This window comes from Ictidomys tridecemlineatus, chromosome 9, assembly GCF_052094955.1.
Source record: "Ictidomys tridecemlineatus isolate mIctTri1 chromosome 9, mIctTri1.hap1, whole genome shotgun sequence".
Lineage (NCBI taxonomy): Eukaryota > Metazoa > Chordata > Mammalia > Rodentia > Sciuridae > Ictidomys > Ictidomys tridecemlineatus.
The window spans coordinates 146,989,018-147,005,346 of NC_135485.1; positions in this window are offsets into that span (position 1 = coordinate 146,989,018).

Consider the following 16,329-nt stretch of genomic DNA (forward strand, 5'->3'; position numbering starts at 1 on the left):
CCGGACTCCAGGTACGCTCTTCCTAACTGCAGCACGTTCCCATTGCACGGGACGAGCATTTGCAGAAGGAGATGTAAGCTCTCAGACTTGGTTACACATTCTGAGTTAGAGACCTGCCTCTGGTGCTTCCCAGGTGTTGGGCTAGATATGCTGGATATGCTAATTAGCATCTGAATGTCAGGTGCCCACCTTATGAGTTAATTTTGAAGATAAATACCGTGATGCAGATGAATTTCTCAGTGCAGTGCCTGGCCTGTAGAGAGTCAAATAATGTCAGATGTGGTGATCAGCTTCGGATGCTGAGAGAGGTTTGGAAGAAAAGGATAGAGATTAGGCATAGGAGTTGGCGGGACATCTGATCTTCATATAGCAGGTGACATTGCTGGAATGCCAAGCATCTGACGTCCGTGGAGGTTGAGACTCACACTCTAAAATTGGAACTTATGAGAGGCCCCTGAGGTCAGGTGTCCAGCAGAGACCACATCTCCCCAGAGCCTCATTAGTTTGCTGCAGCAGGAGTGCAAAAGGGAGATGGCAGCAGTGTGATGAGCAGCACCCACAGGAACTTCAGCAGCTGCGGGCCGCAGCCAGAGTGTCGTGTGCCACTCACACAGACTCCGCAAGCCCTCGGCCGCCTGACGAGGTGGGCTGGGGAGCTTCTCTTTGTAGTGCTTAAGTTCCAAGTACCATGTGGGTCTTTCCCTAAGAAATAAAGAACATGAGACTGAGAAGATGCTGCATCAGAGGAAGGGAGCACTCCCGCCTCAGCACTGGACAGTGGAACACCACAGAGGCTCGGAACGTGGGTAGTCCACATCTGTAACAGTGAGCGCGAGGCCTTGGAGGGTGAGACTGACGCTCTAAAACTGGAATTTATGAGAGGCCCCTGAGGTCGGGTGTCCAGCAGAGACCAGCATGTCCTCAGCAACAGGGGGCCTGGATCCAAGCTCAGATGCCCACGGACAGAGCCAACACCCAGGACTAACTGCTGGGAGCCCCGGCTAGGGCTCTGCAACACCTCGCAGTGGGGGGACACGGTTGGCCCGCACTCCCCCGTCCACCCCACCCTGTGCCGGAGACGGGAAGCTGAGGACCACTAGAGCCAGCCTGGACTCCGAGCCACAGCAGCTGTCAGCTAGGTGAGGAACACAGGGACGGTGGACTTACCCCCAGCTCTGACCCCGGAGTTACAGAGCCCAAAATCAGTACCAAGAACGAAACTTCGCCTTTGCCAACAGTTTTGGCCACCTCAGCAGAAACAAGTCCTTGATTTCTGCTCTTCTCCTCTTTATCCTCTTTTAAATTTGAAATTGCAGTTTCTTATTTGCATTTAAATTTTTTTTTGCATTCCACATGATTATGTGTGTGTGTTTTCACTGTGCAGACACAATGAAATATATATTAATATATTTATATGATTTTCTGTCTTTTTAATTGCTGTCTTCATCCTTTATTATTTAGCCTTGGTTTGACCTTGAGTAAATGGAGAGTCTGAAAATGTGACAGGTCACACCGAGCTCCCTCCTGTAGTTACAGATGGACAGAACATTCTCTGTATGCGCATAAGAGATGAGGATGTTATTAATCAAGATGTCACCCATCTGAGGAGCACACAGTGTGTCCGCGGAGATTCATAGCTGGACTGTGGGAGCACACAGTCTGACCTCCAGGTCAGCATGGTCTCCTGGGGACTTGAACATTTTCCAAATCAGCAAGGTCTCCCATGGTTCTCCGCTGGGCCTGCTCCTCCTGCCCCTAGAAACCCTTGTCCATGAGCAGGGAGTTCAGACCTGCTGTGTCCCCATCTTCTCTTCCTGAGAGGCGAGGGCCGGCCCCCTTCCTCTGGGTGTGACTTCTCTGCTGTCCTTAACCAACATGGCCTGGCCTCGCTCGCTGATGCCACCTGCCTTTCTTCCTGCCACCAACATCAGGAATCTGGATGGGTCCAGGTTGAGCTGTCTCTCAGGACCTCCTTGGGCCCCTCTGGGGACACCTCCACCCAGGTCACGGTTCTCTCAGCAGTCACCACCAGCCTCTCCTGGGCTCTGGTCATTGCTCCCAGTGCTGGCCAACGTGGCACGTGCTAGCCCCAGGGTGTGGGTGACATGCGGTAGCCTCGCCCCTCTGTGGTGGACTCCCGGAGTCTCGAAGCGTGGATGTGCTTACTAAGCCTCTTTAGAGGAGTGAGGCTGAGGGGGGTCAGCCACACCACCCTGGGGAGGGGGCTTTGAAGTGCCTCCTGCCAGCTCACCCATCCCCACAAGCCCACCTCACACAATCGGCCGTTTGGCCCACACCTTCCGTCTGGATCTGTGAAATGGTGCAAGGGAGGACAGGCCACTGTGCTGGGGTCCCACCCTGGCCCTGCACAGGCGAGGTCATGGTGCAGCGTGGGGCACACACGACCCACAGGCCCCCACCCGTGGAGGGGTCTGGGGGGGCTGCAATCCACCCACAGGAGCACTGAGGGTCTGCAGACATCCCGAGAGCAGAGGCGTCCTTCCGTGGCCTGCCCAGAGAGTTACCAAGGCCTCCGTCAAGCAGAGATCATCTAGTCTAAGTCTATGGAAAAGTTACAGGTAACAGTGACAGGCTGTGAGATAAACGTACTCTATGTTTCACCCAAATCATACTTTAACACAATGAAAATTTAAAAATGGATAAAGGTGTAGTATATTGGAAATACATGGAAGATGTAAGAATTTTAACGACTGCACATACCTAACTAAGTATTGTGATGATAATTGAATAAATAATCATTTTAAAATTTAAGTTCATAAGTTTAAATAATTTTTTATTAGTTTCAAAATTTTAAAAAAATCTTCATTTCATTTAAAGGTACTGGTTATGTTGTTACCAAAATTTCTTCACAGCTTATATTCTACTAATGAAAGACTGAGAGTAAATGTAATTGTATCCAAAGTGTAGAAATATTTCAGTAGATTTTTATACAAATATAAGTACCAGTGTAGAAAATCAAAACATTATAATTTCATACCAGCAAGTTAGTTTTCCTCTAAATATTCAAAACATGAGAATTAAGACAAAGTGACATTGGTGAATATCAAACATTCAAATAAAAAGTTATTTAGAGATAGCTAGATTTTTAAATTAAATTTTATTAAAACTTCCACAACTTCGGAGTTCAGGGTCATCCTGTCGTTGGTGTTAAAAGCACCTGTCCATCACACGGTCATTCAGGACCTGGCCCAAGCCCTGCTGGTGTGAGCTGTGAGCCGATCCGTTAGTGAGGTCCAGGCTGATCTGCACAGAAGCGTGAGCAGGGACAGGAGGAGCAGAGAGAACCAGACGGAGATGGTGCTCGGTGACGTCAGGTGTGTGACTGCCTGGCCCAAGGTCGTGACTATTGCTGGTAATGATTACTGGTTGCTGGCAGAAGGGGCTGGTAGCTGCAGGGAGACAGCTTTCCTTTTGGTGACTTTTGGTTTTCCTTTGCTCTTGTGTTGGGAAATCATTTTAGGACTCACTGAAATAAAGATGGCTCTTCCATCGCCCCCACATTTTGACCTCAGCCCTGATTCTAGACCGTTGGGAGACTGGAAGTTGAGCTGGTCTCTCCGGCTGTCTTGCCTTTACCTGGAGAAAGGAGCTCTCGGCGGATAGACCTCGCCTGCAGCTGCAGTCCAAGGGCTGCCTATTTAGCAAAGTGCTGTGCTCAGGTGCACGGAGCCCGTCATCCCCGGACTGGACACTGGAGAGAAGGGGAGAAGGGCAGCTGCACACCAGAGTCTCCTCCAAAGCCTGGGACCTCCTCTCTTCCAAGCTGGACAGGGCCTGGGATCAGCAGCAGAACCTGGACAGGCCAGTGGGGCTTTACTGTCTTACAGGAAGTGTTCCTCATTGCCATTCACTGACCGGAAACTGGCAACGACCACATCCTCTGTGACTCGGATCATCCAGGTGGGTCTTCTAGGAATGTGGAGTGGCCAACAGACTGAAAGGACTGGATCCATCAGGAAGCCGTGGGGTTTGTTTGGGGAAGAAAGCTCCTCATACCAACTCTTGCAAGAAAGTTCATTACCCTGCGCCTCTTGGGAGCCGAGTTCTTCCTCTTCTGGGAGGGAAAGCCCAGCCCTGGACCTGGGTAGGGGCGGGCAGAGGCAGGGCTGGAGACCCCACCGGGAGGATGCCTGGGAGAGACCAGAGGCTACCTGTGGAGTCGAGTTTGCTCCTACCCGGTTCTGCCTCCTCCAGGTTCACCCTGAGGACACCCCTGGACACAGCTGAGCTCCTGTTTTCCTTTGCTCTTTTCTCAGAGCGAAGCACACCACTGGCTTATGGATAAACAAAAGGGTGTCCAACACATGGCAGGCGCCTGGGAGCATGGACGATGCTTAAAATCTTACTAATGCAGCATCCTCTGAACTACGGACCTTCACGTAGGCTCCGCCACGGGCACGAATAGAGGAAAATGTGCAGAACACTTAAAAACAGAACAGACAAACACCTCTGACCTGGGGAGTCCTTACTTTCAAAGCCTGGGTGCAAGGGACTTGTCACTCTGGGACTTATGATGCGGAGACTCAGGAGGAGGAGAGGTTTCCCACCGACGCCTGGTGCTCAGGTGGGTGAAGGCACCAGGTGCTGGAGGCACAGTCCGAAGCTTGTACCTGTGGGTGTCGCTGGGTCAGGGCGCTGCCTCCCACCTGCCCTGCTCCCTTCTGACTCACAGGGGTGCTAACCAACTTCCTCTGCTCTGCCGGAACGAGGCTCCCTGCCCACCCTGCACCCTGCGGCCTGAGAACCGGCCTCCACTTCAGAGGCTGAGTCATGGCCTTTCTTCTAAAGATCATTTCTGCCAGCAGATTTCCTCATCCAGTTTCAGAAAGAGATCCACAAGCCAGAGGGCTCGGTCGAGTAGCGTGGTAGCTTCCTGGGCTGAGATGTGAGGCCCCCGCACTTTAAGGTCAACCTCAAAGATATTTTGGGAAGTCACATACTCAAAGAAAATTAGCATGAAACTCAAAATCAAGGGAAAAATACCAACGTTTCAATATTCCTCAGAGTTGAACTCAGCTGCACTTTCTGAATTGCAAAAGGAAGTGGTGATTCATCTCAGGCCATGTGGCCCTCAGTGCTAAGTTTCTCCTGAAGAGTCCCCGAGGGTCCAAGGGACCTGGGAGGTTCGGGTTAGCAGTGTGGGCAGTGCTTTCATTCCTTTAGCTTCTATCAGCTAAAATATGTACACTTTTACTAACTTCCTGGATTTCAAAGATCATTTTTACTTAAACATGTACATTCATATGCAATTAACCCATGGAGACCTTAACAATTCAATTTGACTCACCATATGCAGTAAAAGTCCACCTTGGTGAATGTATTCAGTTTCAGTCTTTTAAACAACCCCCAGGGGAACTGCTATGTTGACCTTGGGGGTACCTGTGGGGGTGGACGGGAAGGCGGGGAACAGCCCTGAGATCTGCAGTTGCTACAGACCCTGCGTGAGCGCCTGCGCTGTGGTGGGGAGCCGGATTCAACCATGCTGGCGCAGGCCACCCCACGGCCTTGCTGAGAGGGAGACGTGCACCTCACGGTGTGGCGTGTGGAGCCCCTGGGAACCCACATGCTGCTCACATGTGTGACCTCGGAGGGCTGGACAGGGAGCCCCTGATATCTCTTGGATCTAAAAATGTCCCCCAAGGAGCTCCTGGTCAGGTGATGCAGGAGTGCCCAGAGGTAACCTGACTGGATCCTGGGAGCGGGAACATCATCAGCGGTGAATCTGCTGGATGGACTGATCACGTCAGTGAACTGTGGCTGTAACTGCAGGCAGGTGGGGTGTGGCCAGAGGAGGTGGGTCACTGCGATGTGCCCTTGGACTCTATCTGCCCCTGGCCCTTTCCCCTGTCTCTCTGTGCTTCCTGGCTGCCCCGAGCTGGGCAGCTGTCCTCCACCACACCCTCTGCCAACGCTCCTCCTGACCTCAGGCCCAGAGCCACGGGGTCAGCCAACTGTGGACGGAGCCTCTGGAACCGTGACCTGAAGATCGTTCTTATAAGGTCTTGAGTTCATTGAAGGCTGACTGGCGGCGCCCAGCAAGTGTCCTGGGCCTGGAGGACGGAGCTGCCAGGAATGGACAGCGCTGAGGCACCCCTCCTGGGGCTCCCTGGACAGTCTGGGAGGGCATCCGACGGCCACGGGCCCCGCATCCGTACTGGCTCTCGTGCTCCTGCTGACTTCCTGATTCATCTCCTTCCCCAGAACTGCAGGCTGGGGAAAGGGTCAAGAAGAGAATCCACTTCTCACAGCTCCGTGGAGTGGGAAGTCCAAGACCAAGGGGCTGGCCTCTGGCGGGGCTGGCGCCTTGTCATTCTGCAGCAGGATGTGGAAGGGCAAGGGTCACAGGAGTGCCACAGGGCACGAGGGGGCCTGACGCTACTTTCATAACGAGGCCACTCTTGCAGGAGCTAGTCCACTCCTGATGACACCGACCCACCCCAGAGGCACAGCCAAGGTGCAGCCTTCACATAGGATTGGTTCCCTATCAAGAGACACCAGGGAGTCCACCTCCCCTCTCCCCAGCTCCTGGAGACAGCAAGACACATCCACCCACAGGAAGGGCCTCCTAGGACCCAGCCTCATCTTTCCTGAGCCTCCAGAGCCATGGGAAAGCAATCCGTGTGATTGATAAAATAACAGACTGAAGTCTGGGTGTCTTCAGTCTGTTATTTTGCTATAGCAGCCCAAGCTGTCTAAGGTGTTCTATACCTAAGTCTTTGATCCCCAATTCTGCTCTTGGATGGAAGCCATGCTAAGGCAGTGGATGGTTTTCTATTATCCTTTTAATGATGCAGATGTGTGTGTGATGATAGGGAAAGATTTCCAAAATACATCAAGTGCAAAAACAAGAGGTAGAACTGTTCTAGCACATGCACAAACCTGGCGACTGTACGGGAAACTTCCTCATGGTCAGTGGGGTCACTCAGGGAGAAGATGAGGAAAGACTTTCTAATTTTCATTTCGTGATTCTCAACACTATTTGAATTTTTGAAACACATTTATGTATTCCCTTAAAAACAATTTGACTTTTTGAGGTGGTGAAATCATGAGCAATTTCTAATTTCTCTATAATTTTCTGCATAAAATATTTCATAGTGCTTTAAAAAATAACTTTATCAATAAAAAACACTGACTCCTGTCACAATTGAAATTGTTTTTAAAAGTCCTGAGTCAAAACAGTATGAGGGTTCCTGTGTGGCCTCTCCAGGTGGTGGGCTGTGGTTTTGCCCACCTGGCCTACGGGGGCGGGGGGCGGGGGGAGAGGCATTCTGGACTGCAGGAGTCCCTGCTCAGTGACAGGGCACTTCTTGAGAGCCACTGAGGGGCTGGGCGCCACTATCCTAACATCAGGCGAACCAAGCCTGGTGCAGTGCCTGTAATCCCAGCAGCTCCGGAGGCTAAGGCCGGAGGATCGCAAGTCCCAAGCCAGCCTCGGATGCTTAGCAAAACTAGGAATGCACAGAGGAATTATCACCTGGAAGCATTCCCAGAATCTTGTTCTTCTTCTCAGTAACTTTTAATATTTCAAATTCAGGTAGAACTCCTCACCAAGATCATCTGAATCCTGATAAAGAGCACTTACAGGAGAACTCAAAGGATAACGGGTAAAATTTTCATCTTGGAAGTGACAGGCAGCCAGGCAGTGATGAAGCAAAGTGGTGGCTGCCTCCTCGGGGGTCTTCAGCAGGTAGAGCCAGGACAGGGTGCCAAGCAGCCTCAGGTTCCTGCCTCAGGGTAGCTCGCTGCTGTGCGCAGCGGCCACCAGGTGGCGCCAGCTGCAGCCGGAAGCCACGGGCTCTGTTCTGCATCCAGGTGGCACCAGAGGATGTTGCCTGGATCCCAGAGGCAGCTCCCTGCCTGGGGGCTGGCCCCACATTTAACCTTGATTTTCAAAGACCACACATCCAGAGGCCCGTGGGAGGGTTTTACTACCGTGAGCAGCAGAGGGCTCTTACCACAGGTGGGTTGCTCAGTAATACTTACATCCAAGCCAGATATGGTCTACACTGATCCATTTAAGAATCTGAGTTGTCAGTTCACTAACTGGCATGAAGCTAGTGAAGAGAGAAAACGAGAAACCATCAATACTTTTCAAGACCATTTTTTTTTTAAGGAAGAAAAAAGTGTAACTTAAAAAATAAACACCTTTCTCAATTACTGGAATATTTCTTGATAAGCAAGTGTACTTCCTACCATTTTATTTGCTAACCAAGTGTCCTTATGAAGCTTGTGTTGTCATGGAGGAAGGGGTCCTCCGTGGCTAGGCCGCTGTGCCCTTCGAGTGCTCTGGCTGGGACCGTGGTGGTGCTTCCTTCGGCCTGTCCTTGGCAGCGGTCTGCGCGGCTGGTCAGTGGGTTCCTGGAGGCTGGCACGCAGTGCTGACTGCCACTCGTCCCAGTGGAGTGCACTGCTCCCAGCTGACTTTCGTTTTTAGCTGAGACACAAACATGAGGTCAGATCAACGTCACGTTAATGAGATAACAGTCCAACGTGAGATGTAAACACAGGAAGTGAGCGGAAGAGTCCCCTCCAGAGCCACCTCGCTGGGCTGGCCTGCCTGTCTCTGACCTGTCCCAGCTGGCTGGGCCTCTCGGGGCAGCTCCATGCCTGCTCTGGGTTTTCCTGCATGGCGTGAGCTGTGGGCAGAGGGGACGTGGCGGGAGACGGCTGGCCTGCCTCAGGTGTCCTCGCAGCAGCAGAAAGATCTGCAACTGCCAGTCTCCGTCTGGGTGGCCACTTCTTCTGCTTCCACACCCTTGACTCCTTTTCATCAAATTGGACCAAGTGGTAAATATTAATGAACATGTAAATTTGCATAGCGAGTTTTCTCAGTTTTGTCTTCTCTAGTAAAAAGTCTCAAACCACAGAGAAAGGCATTCTTCCTCTTTCTCTCTGCCCGTCACTCTTGGCAGGAGAGACCCTGCATTTTTCTCATGCTACACCATGAACTTTCCACACCTGACCCACTAACCATTTTCACAATCACCATAAAATAAACCCCTCCATATGTCCTCTCTCCTCCCCTCCAGCTCACGATGCTTTGTTCCTAGAGGAGAAGTGGGGAATCCTGGTTCCTGTGAGCTCCCAGGTGGAGGCTGCCCTTGGAGACGCTCCCAGAGACCCTGCATGCAGGACGTGGCGGCTCATCGACCATCTCCAGTCCGACTGGAGACTCTTCCTTGGACTGGAAAATACGTACATCCTGGGTTCATCTAGAGAAATTAACAGGAGCACTGTTGGAGAATCAAACAATTAAATGTAATTAAATGTAAATGGAAAGATACAAATCCTTAGCTACATTCCAAGTGCCCCCCTTGGGGGACTACAGGGTTGGACTGAATGATTCACAAGCCTGTTTGGGGGCTCCAGGGTTGCCAGTCCTCTGGCCTCTGAGAGTGAGCTCTGCTTCTGCTTCAGAGGAAAGAGTCGAGACTTCACAAGGCAGGATGGGTCGAAGGAGACCAAAGGCGGGAATGGAGAAGGCGAGTGAGAAAAGTTAATTCTCGTTTTTTTTGGAGTGAAATGCCCTATGTCAGGCAATGAGAGTTCACCCTTAGGGTCTTGCACAAAGTCGTTAGTAAATGTACATTGCTCACCTATGCTTTATAGAGAGAATCCCTACTGGGAACAGAAGACTCCTGAATTGGGCAAGTTGAATAGGTCAGTGCAAGTTGAAATCAGTTGAAATCAGTCTTCTACAGAAGAGATCACAGAGGAGCGATGCTCAGCTGGAGACTGACCTCCCCACATCCTTCATGATTTGCAGGGATAGAGCAGAGGCTTAGGGCTCCTAACAGAAGATTCTCACAGCATTTAAAACAGGAAAGTCTCTAGTTTACGTGCATGACTCTGTGCTTGGTGGGGAGAAGACAGTAAGATGTAAACATCAGTTTCCCATAATTATAAAGTGCATAAACCAGTGATTGTGTGTGTGTGTGTGTGTGTGTGTGTGTGCGCGCGCGCGCAGGCTCGTGCAGGTTGGCTTGGTGTGAATTTCTGTTACTTGCAGAGGGCAATTCTGGTTATCATAGGTCAGTCAGGATGAAGCAGGCAGGGTAAGAGATTGAGAACAGGAAGGGCCCTCAGAGCCGACCGTTGTGCCAGCCCCTCTGCCCGTCAGTGTGCAGGCTCAGCCGCAGCCTGCGCCGGTCCCGGGGAGGAATCCATGGCTTCTCCCTGGAGGAAGGCTCATGGAAGACCTGTGCCTGTGTCGGGTTCCCAGGAGCTATCCAGCCCCAGATTGGAACTCGCTGGTGGGAGCTCAGGTTTTCAAGACTTAAACTAAAACAAAAGATTAAAAACTATATAACACTTACAAAAAAACTGGGGTTCCCAGTTGCATTTGGAAGATACAAAAGTCAAAGCAAACATATAAAAGTTATGAACAGGTAGGGATGAGCTTGTTTTTAAAATGGAAGCCAGGTGACGGATTTTCATTCTCGTTACTGATGGGCTATGAAGTCATTAGAGGGCCCTTCCTCTTCTCATTCTCTTATCCTGTCTCTTCCCCTCCTGAGTTAGATCAGGTAAAATAGTTATTTTAAAATTACTGTTTTACCTAAAACCTCAAGAGAGGTTCTGCTTAGCCAGAGTCTCGTCCACATGGTGTTTGGCAAAGTTCTGAGGCAGCTGCAGGCCGGGAGCACCTCTGGGCCGGTGGCATGAGAGACCGTGGCCTGGCTCCTGCCACTGTTCCACTGCACAGGGGACAGCATGTGGTCTGGAATTCTGCAGGACAGGCACCAGCCAGGAATGTGCAGCTCCACATGGGAGAGTCCCACCAAGTGCAGGTTAGTGCAGCCTGGGCCTTCATCACACTGAGGTGAGCGTAGGGAATGCACTTTTCTCACCTTTACCTAACTGAATCAAGTCACTGAGACTGTCAAACACCAGTTTGTATAACCTGCCTGACAGACTATTTCCTTTTGTCAAGGGCGTTAAGGTGACCTTGAAGCACTGGTTTCCCAGGGTCTGGGAGCTGCACTTCTGATCCCAGAGGCTGAGGAAGTCCAGGGCCCGAGGGTGTGCCAGTGGAGGAGCAGCACCCCAGAAAGAAGCCAGCCAGAGGGGAGCGTCCTCAGGTGTCCACTCCCTTAGCACTGCCACAGGATGGACGCTGTCCCTGTCCACTGGACCCGGGGCCCTGGGCAGCTCAGCACGCCCTGGGCATATTGGGGCTGCATTCTGGCTCCTCCTCTGGGCCAACCTCAGCCCTCCCTCCGCAGCCCTCCCTGCCTCTCGGGATCGGCTGCTGTGTTCACACCCACCGCCACACCTAGCACACGCGCCCCACACCACGTTCAGTGAGCAGGTCGCGGGCCCTCGACAGGAGGACAGAGACCAAGCAGGACAGCAGCAGGTGCGCCACTCACCGGTACCGAGTCGTCCAAGGAACGTTTCTATGAATACTAAAATCACGAGAGAGTGCCGTTTGTCTCAGAATGCTATTTGTTGGGATCACTTTTTTCTGTGACATTGCATTTTCTTGATCTTAAAAATTTGGTCGATACTGGTTTCCCTCCTCATTTTCCTTTGAAGATTGCCCTCCTGGAAATTGTAGAAATTGATGTTTTACTCCATCTACTCACGGAGTAGAAAGGGGGAGACCCGGGGGGCCTCATGTTTTGAGGCAATGTTCAGGTAAACAGGAGTCAAAGGCACCACTCTGTGTCACGGTTTTGCGCGGTGACACCTCCAGAATGAGCACCTTGGCCTCTGGAGGAACGTGGACAGGTGTTTTCATACCCAACACCAGGCTCATTTCTCACGCCACAGTTTCCTAAAATTGCCTGAATTTTAATCACTCAAACACAGTGATTAGAAAAGCAGCCCTCATTTAGTAAAGAATTTCCACATCGGCCTCCTGCATCCCTGGCAGCGTCAGGTGAGGCATCAGGCCGCGTCCGGTCCCTCCCTCGTCCCAGGGCTGTCCTTGACGCTGGGTGCAGCGCTCTGTTCCTTTCTGTCCTCTCAGTGTCTTGCTGCTTTGAAATCTCTCCAACACTCCAGAGGGTTCTGTACACGTGGCCAGTCCTGGGGACTTCAGAAAGCGATGTGTGACGAGAGCATCGTCAAACCCTCTGTCTCCGCCCAGGCCGAATGCAGGGGTCTAGTGAGGACTTCATCAGGAAGGGCCGCTGTGACGTGGAGGGGAGGAGGGCAGCCCCGCAGCCCGTCCCGGGAGCCTCACACCAGGCCTGTGAGCGATGAGTCAGGCTTCTCTTCAGCTTTCAGTAACCATGAAGGCAGTTTTTACCTACCCGAGTGATATCTGGAAAAGATAAACTCCTACTCGCCCACTCCTACACGGGGTGGTGGGCGGTGGGGGAGCTTACCGTCTGCGTGGGCACCGGGCTGGGGACGCTGGTCCCACCGGGACTCCTACTCGGCAGCCGGGGCGCACCAGCTGGGTGTGAGGAGTTTGGCCGGTCTCTGCTCTCTTCCTTCCTGGCTCAGGTCCGGTGCAGACTCAAGGACCAGCCTGGAGCTGTTGGTAAACCCCCCGAGTCCACCGTGCCAGCACCGGCGGGCTGTGGTGCCGTCTGGAATATGAAACTCAGATTCCATTGGAGCCCTCACCGCCCTTTGCGTGATTCAGGGTGAGACTGCCAGGTCACCTTATGGGGTGGTGCGCTCCCGCAGGCGCAGCTACCAAACAGGAATTGCTCCTTTACTTTCCTTCTTAAAACTGAGCACATTGACCTCCAAATCTTCACAAACATGACTGTTGGTATTGTACCAAGAACAATCTCAAGTGCTCAGTGTATTGAGTGCATTTGCTGTGAAACCCGCCCTACGTCTGGTCCCTGTGCACACACTCACTGTCTCCTGCAGACAGGTGGGCAGAGGCAGAGGAGGACAGAAGCGCACACCACCTAACCGGCAACCCCTTCCTTGGTTATTGTCACAATTCCACCGTGGGCTGGAAAGGCCCCAGGTGCCCAGTGGCAGCCAGGAGTCCTGACAGATGACGACCAGGCGCCCACAGCTTCCCTGATGGGGCAGGCCCCTCTGTCCCTCTTAGGAGCCCACCATCCCTGTTAGCATGCAGCGTCACCTGCACTTCACCCTTTCAGCAGCCATCGCTGCCTGAGGAAGATTTCCTCTTGAGCCACGGCCTTGGCACGAGCCTCCTTGGCCTTCTGCATGTTGGGGCAACAACTTCATCTCAAGCCCTAGCACCGCAGGCTGGGAGCTGCCACCAGCTCCAACCAGCAGTTGGGCTGTAACTGCAGAATCTAGGAAAGGATGTCAGGTCAAAGCCTGAGCAGGGAAATGCATGACTGTGAGACTTCGCAGCCCTCCTACATCCCAAGGGACCCAGCAGGACTAGGATCACGCTCTTGTCCTGTTGGAATGCACGGTTCCCTACACAGCTTCTAGTTCTTCCCTCCCAATCCAACTGGACTTGACCTCATAAACCTGCATTCCAGGCTGACAGCCAGAAGGCAGCTGGTGCCCAGGGAACTTCCGGGGGCTGAGCCTGTCCAGCAAGTACCTGCGGCAGCTCGGGGAGTCTGCCTGCCTGCAGCCGCCTTCCCCAGAACGTGTGGTTTACGGGATTCTCCAGACGCTGCCCCAGTGCCAGGGACACTTTTGTTCAGCCACGCCTCCTGTGGGCCCCAAGCCAGCCTTTCCTTTGTCAGGGTTGCTAAGAGGGCAAGGGGACCAGGTTCTGCTCACTGAGACAGTTCCCCCGCGTCCCCCCCCCCCGTGGACTGTGATACTTAACCCAACATCATTTTTCTTTTTAACAATTTCTAATAACGACACACTTCACTGGACCCTTGCAAACCGCTTCACATCTATTTTATTGGAGTAACGGCCACTTTCATGCTGACCTTGATTCCTCTTCTCTCTGGTCAGCGTAGCTTGGCTTTCTACCTCTGACCCTCACAGAAAGGAAGCAGAAGTATGCGAAGTTCCAGGGCTCTGGTCTCTGACGGGACCGTTCCACACCTGTCAGGACGGGGACACAGAGACAGCCCTGGGATTGGAAGTTTCACTGGGCCTTTGACCCTGGTGCACCTGCTGCTCCTGCCCACAGGCCTCGGCTCCAGCTGAGGCCCTCCAGCCTCCTGGCACTGCCAGAGGGTTAACTTTCCTCTGCGGGTAGATGCAGACCCTCGCAGGAAGGACAGCAAGCTGAGACGTCTCAGTGCCCTGTCTCAGAGGGCGCTGGGACCCATATGGTGGACACTGACCCACGTGCTGCCTGCAGCTCTGGCCTGCTCACCCTGGCTTCCCGCCCGAGTTCTCCCAGTGGCCTTACACCTGATTCAGGGCTTTGATGGGTGCTCCACGCTGTCGGGCATGTCAGGACTGCTTTCCACAGAGGGCCGCTGAGGCCCACACTTGCCCGCCCAGCACTGGCTGTGCTCGGGTCAGCCAAAGCCAGAGCTGGGCTGGACACTGCCACCCAGGCTCTCACAACATGGGACTCCACTTGTGCTTGCCACCTGCAGAGGTCACCAGGGTTTCTCCCTGTACTCTCCAGCCTCACCCCTCCCTTCCCCAGTCCAGCTCCAGTCAGTACGTCCACTGCTGTTCCCTGCATGGACAGAGAAGGCCCATGTGGAGGCACAAGTGATCCACAGCCTCTGAGGCTCCTGGGCTTCCTTTAGCAAACCAGAGGCCTTGCTCAGTGGCCAGGTGGAGCCACTTCTTTGGAAGACCTTGGACAGCTAGAAAGGCCTCCAAAGGAGAGAAGAGCCACGGCGGTGACCCCCGACCACAGCTGTTGTGCTCAAGGAGGGTCCAGAGTACAAGCAGCTGCAGGATCTTCTGCCTGACCCAGGGCAGGCAGGAGCAGGTCCCCAGGGCACTGGCCTGGAGAGGCGTGGCCCTGCGTGGGCATGCAGGCCTGGGCTCCTGGCTGAACTTCGGGAGCAGTTTCAGAATGAAGCCAGAAGGGCTCCAGGCCTGCGGGAGAGATGATCAGGTGAACCAGGGGATAGGCTGGGTCTGACATGAAGTGGGGCTATGGGCTGTGGGTTGGACACTTGAATGTTTCTTGAAAGACAAAATTAAACCTAGAATTAAGCTTTAAAGTTTAGTAGCTACACGATCTTAGTATCCCATAGGACAGCCTCTCAGCCTCTGCCCCGCAGCAGGTCCCCCAAAGACTCAAGATGTGAGACAGCCCTGGGATTGGAAGTTTCACTGGGCCTTTGACCCTAGTGCACCTGCTGCTCCGGCCCACGGCCTCACAGTTCCGTGGCTCGGAGCTCGGCGGGGTCAGTGGGCAGTGCTGTTCTCCGCAGGGCCAAGGCCGAGCCGTGGAGGGGGCAATCTCGCTCTGGGGCAGCTGGCTCTAATCAGGGACCAGGAGGAGGAGGCACCTGGGACCCAGTCTTTCCCCTTGATGGCAGAAATGAAAAGCCACATTGTTTTCCCATCAAGAGGGGGAGCCCTTCTCCACTCCTGGATCTGGACCACCCTGGTGACTTGCTGTGGCCAAGAACATACGCAGAAGCAAAGCAGCACCCTCCTGGGACCTGCCTCAGGAGGTTCCCATCTGCTCCCTCTCTTTAGAATACTTCCAGTTACCAATGAGATGTCATGAAACACTGTGCACAGCACGTGGCTTAGAACTGGCTATTTCCACCTGTGGACTCCCAGCTGAGAACAAGAAGACTGCTGAGGGGAAGAGATCCCCTCCATGAAGACGTGTCAGGCCGTCTTCCCCAGCTCCGTCTCAGAATGGAGGATACAAGGCCATCCCAGCGGCTCTGGTCCAGAGGCCCCATTTCCAGTCAGTGCTCCTGGGTGGTATTCCACACGAGCCAGGAGGATCAAAGGCACACTTGATGTTGGAGACGGCGTGGTTCCCCATGGATGGGGAAGTCTTTGATGTCCCCTGGAAACAGGAAAGCGCCGGTTGTGGAGAGCACAGGAGTCAGAGGCTGTGTGTCCACTTCTCCAGGGACTCCCCCGCTCAGTCCACACCTAGGACCACCTGTGAAAGTCACGCTGTCTTTGAGGCGGGCTGGCAGTGGGAACTGGACTTGGTCCCAAGCAGCTGTGTTCTGAATCACCTATGTCCCCGGCTCATGTCTGCCTTTCCATCTCATATGGAATTGTGTGCTCGTCTCTCGTCCCCATCCTTGGAAGACGCAGCTGCCTGCAGAGAAAAGTTGGTTCCAGAGAACAGAGCTGTGGGTCATAATGGTTGAAACCACGTGCTCTTTAGGCCTTTGCCTTCTGTGCTGGTGTGAAACTCACAAGTGCACACACACACTGTGATGGGGGAGTGACCCAGAAAACACACACTGAGCTGCCCTTTTATTTAAATAATAAATCATTGAT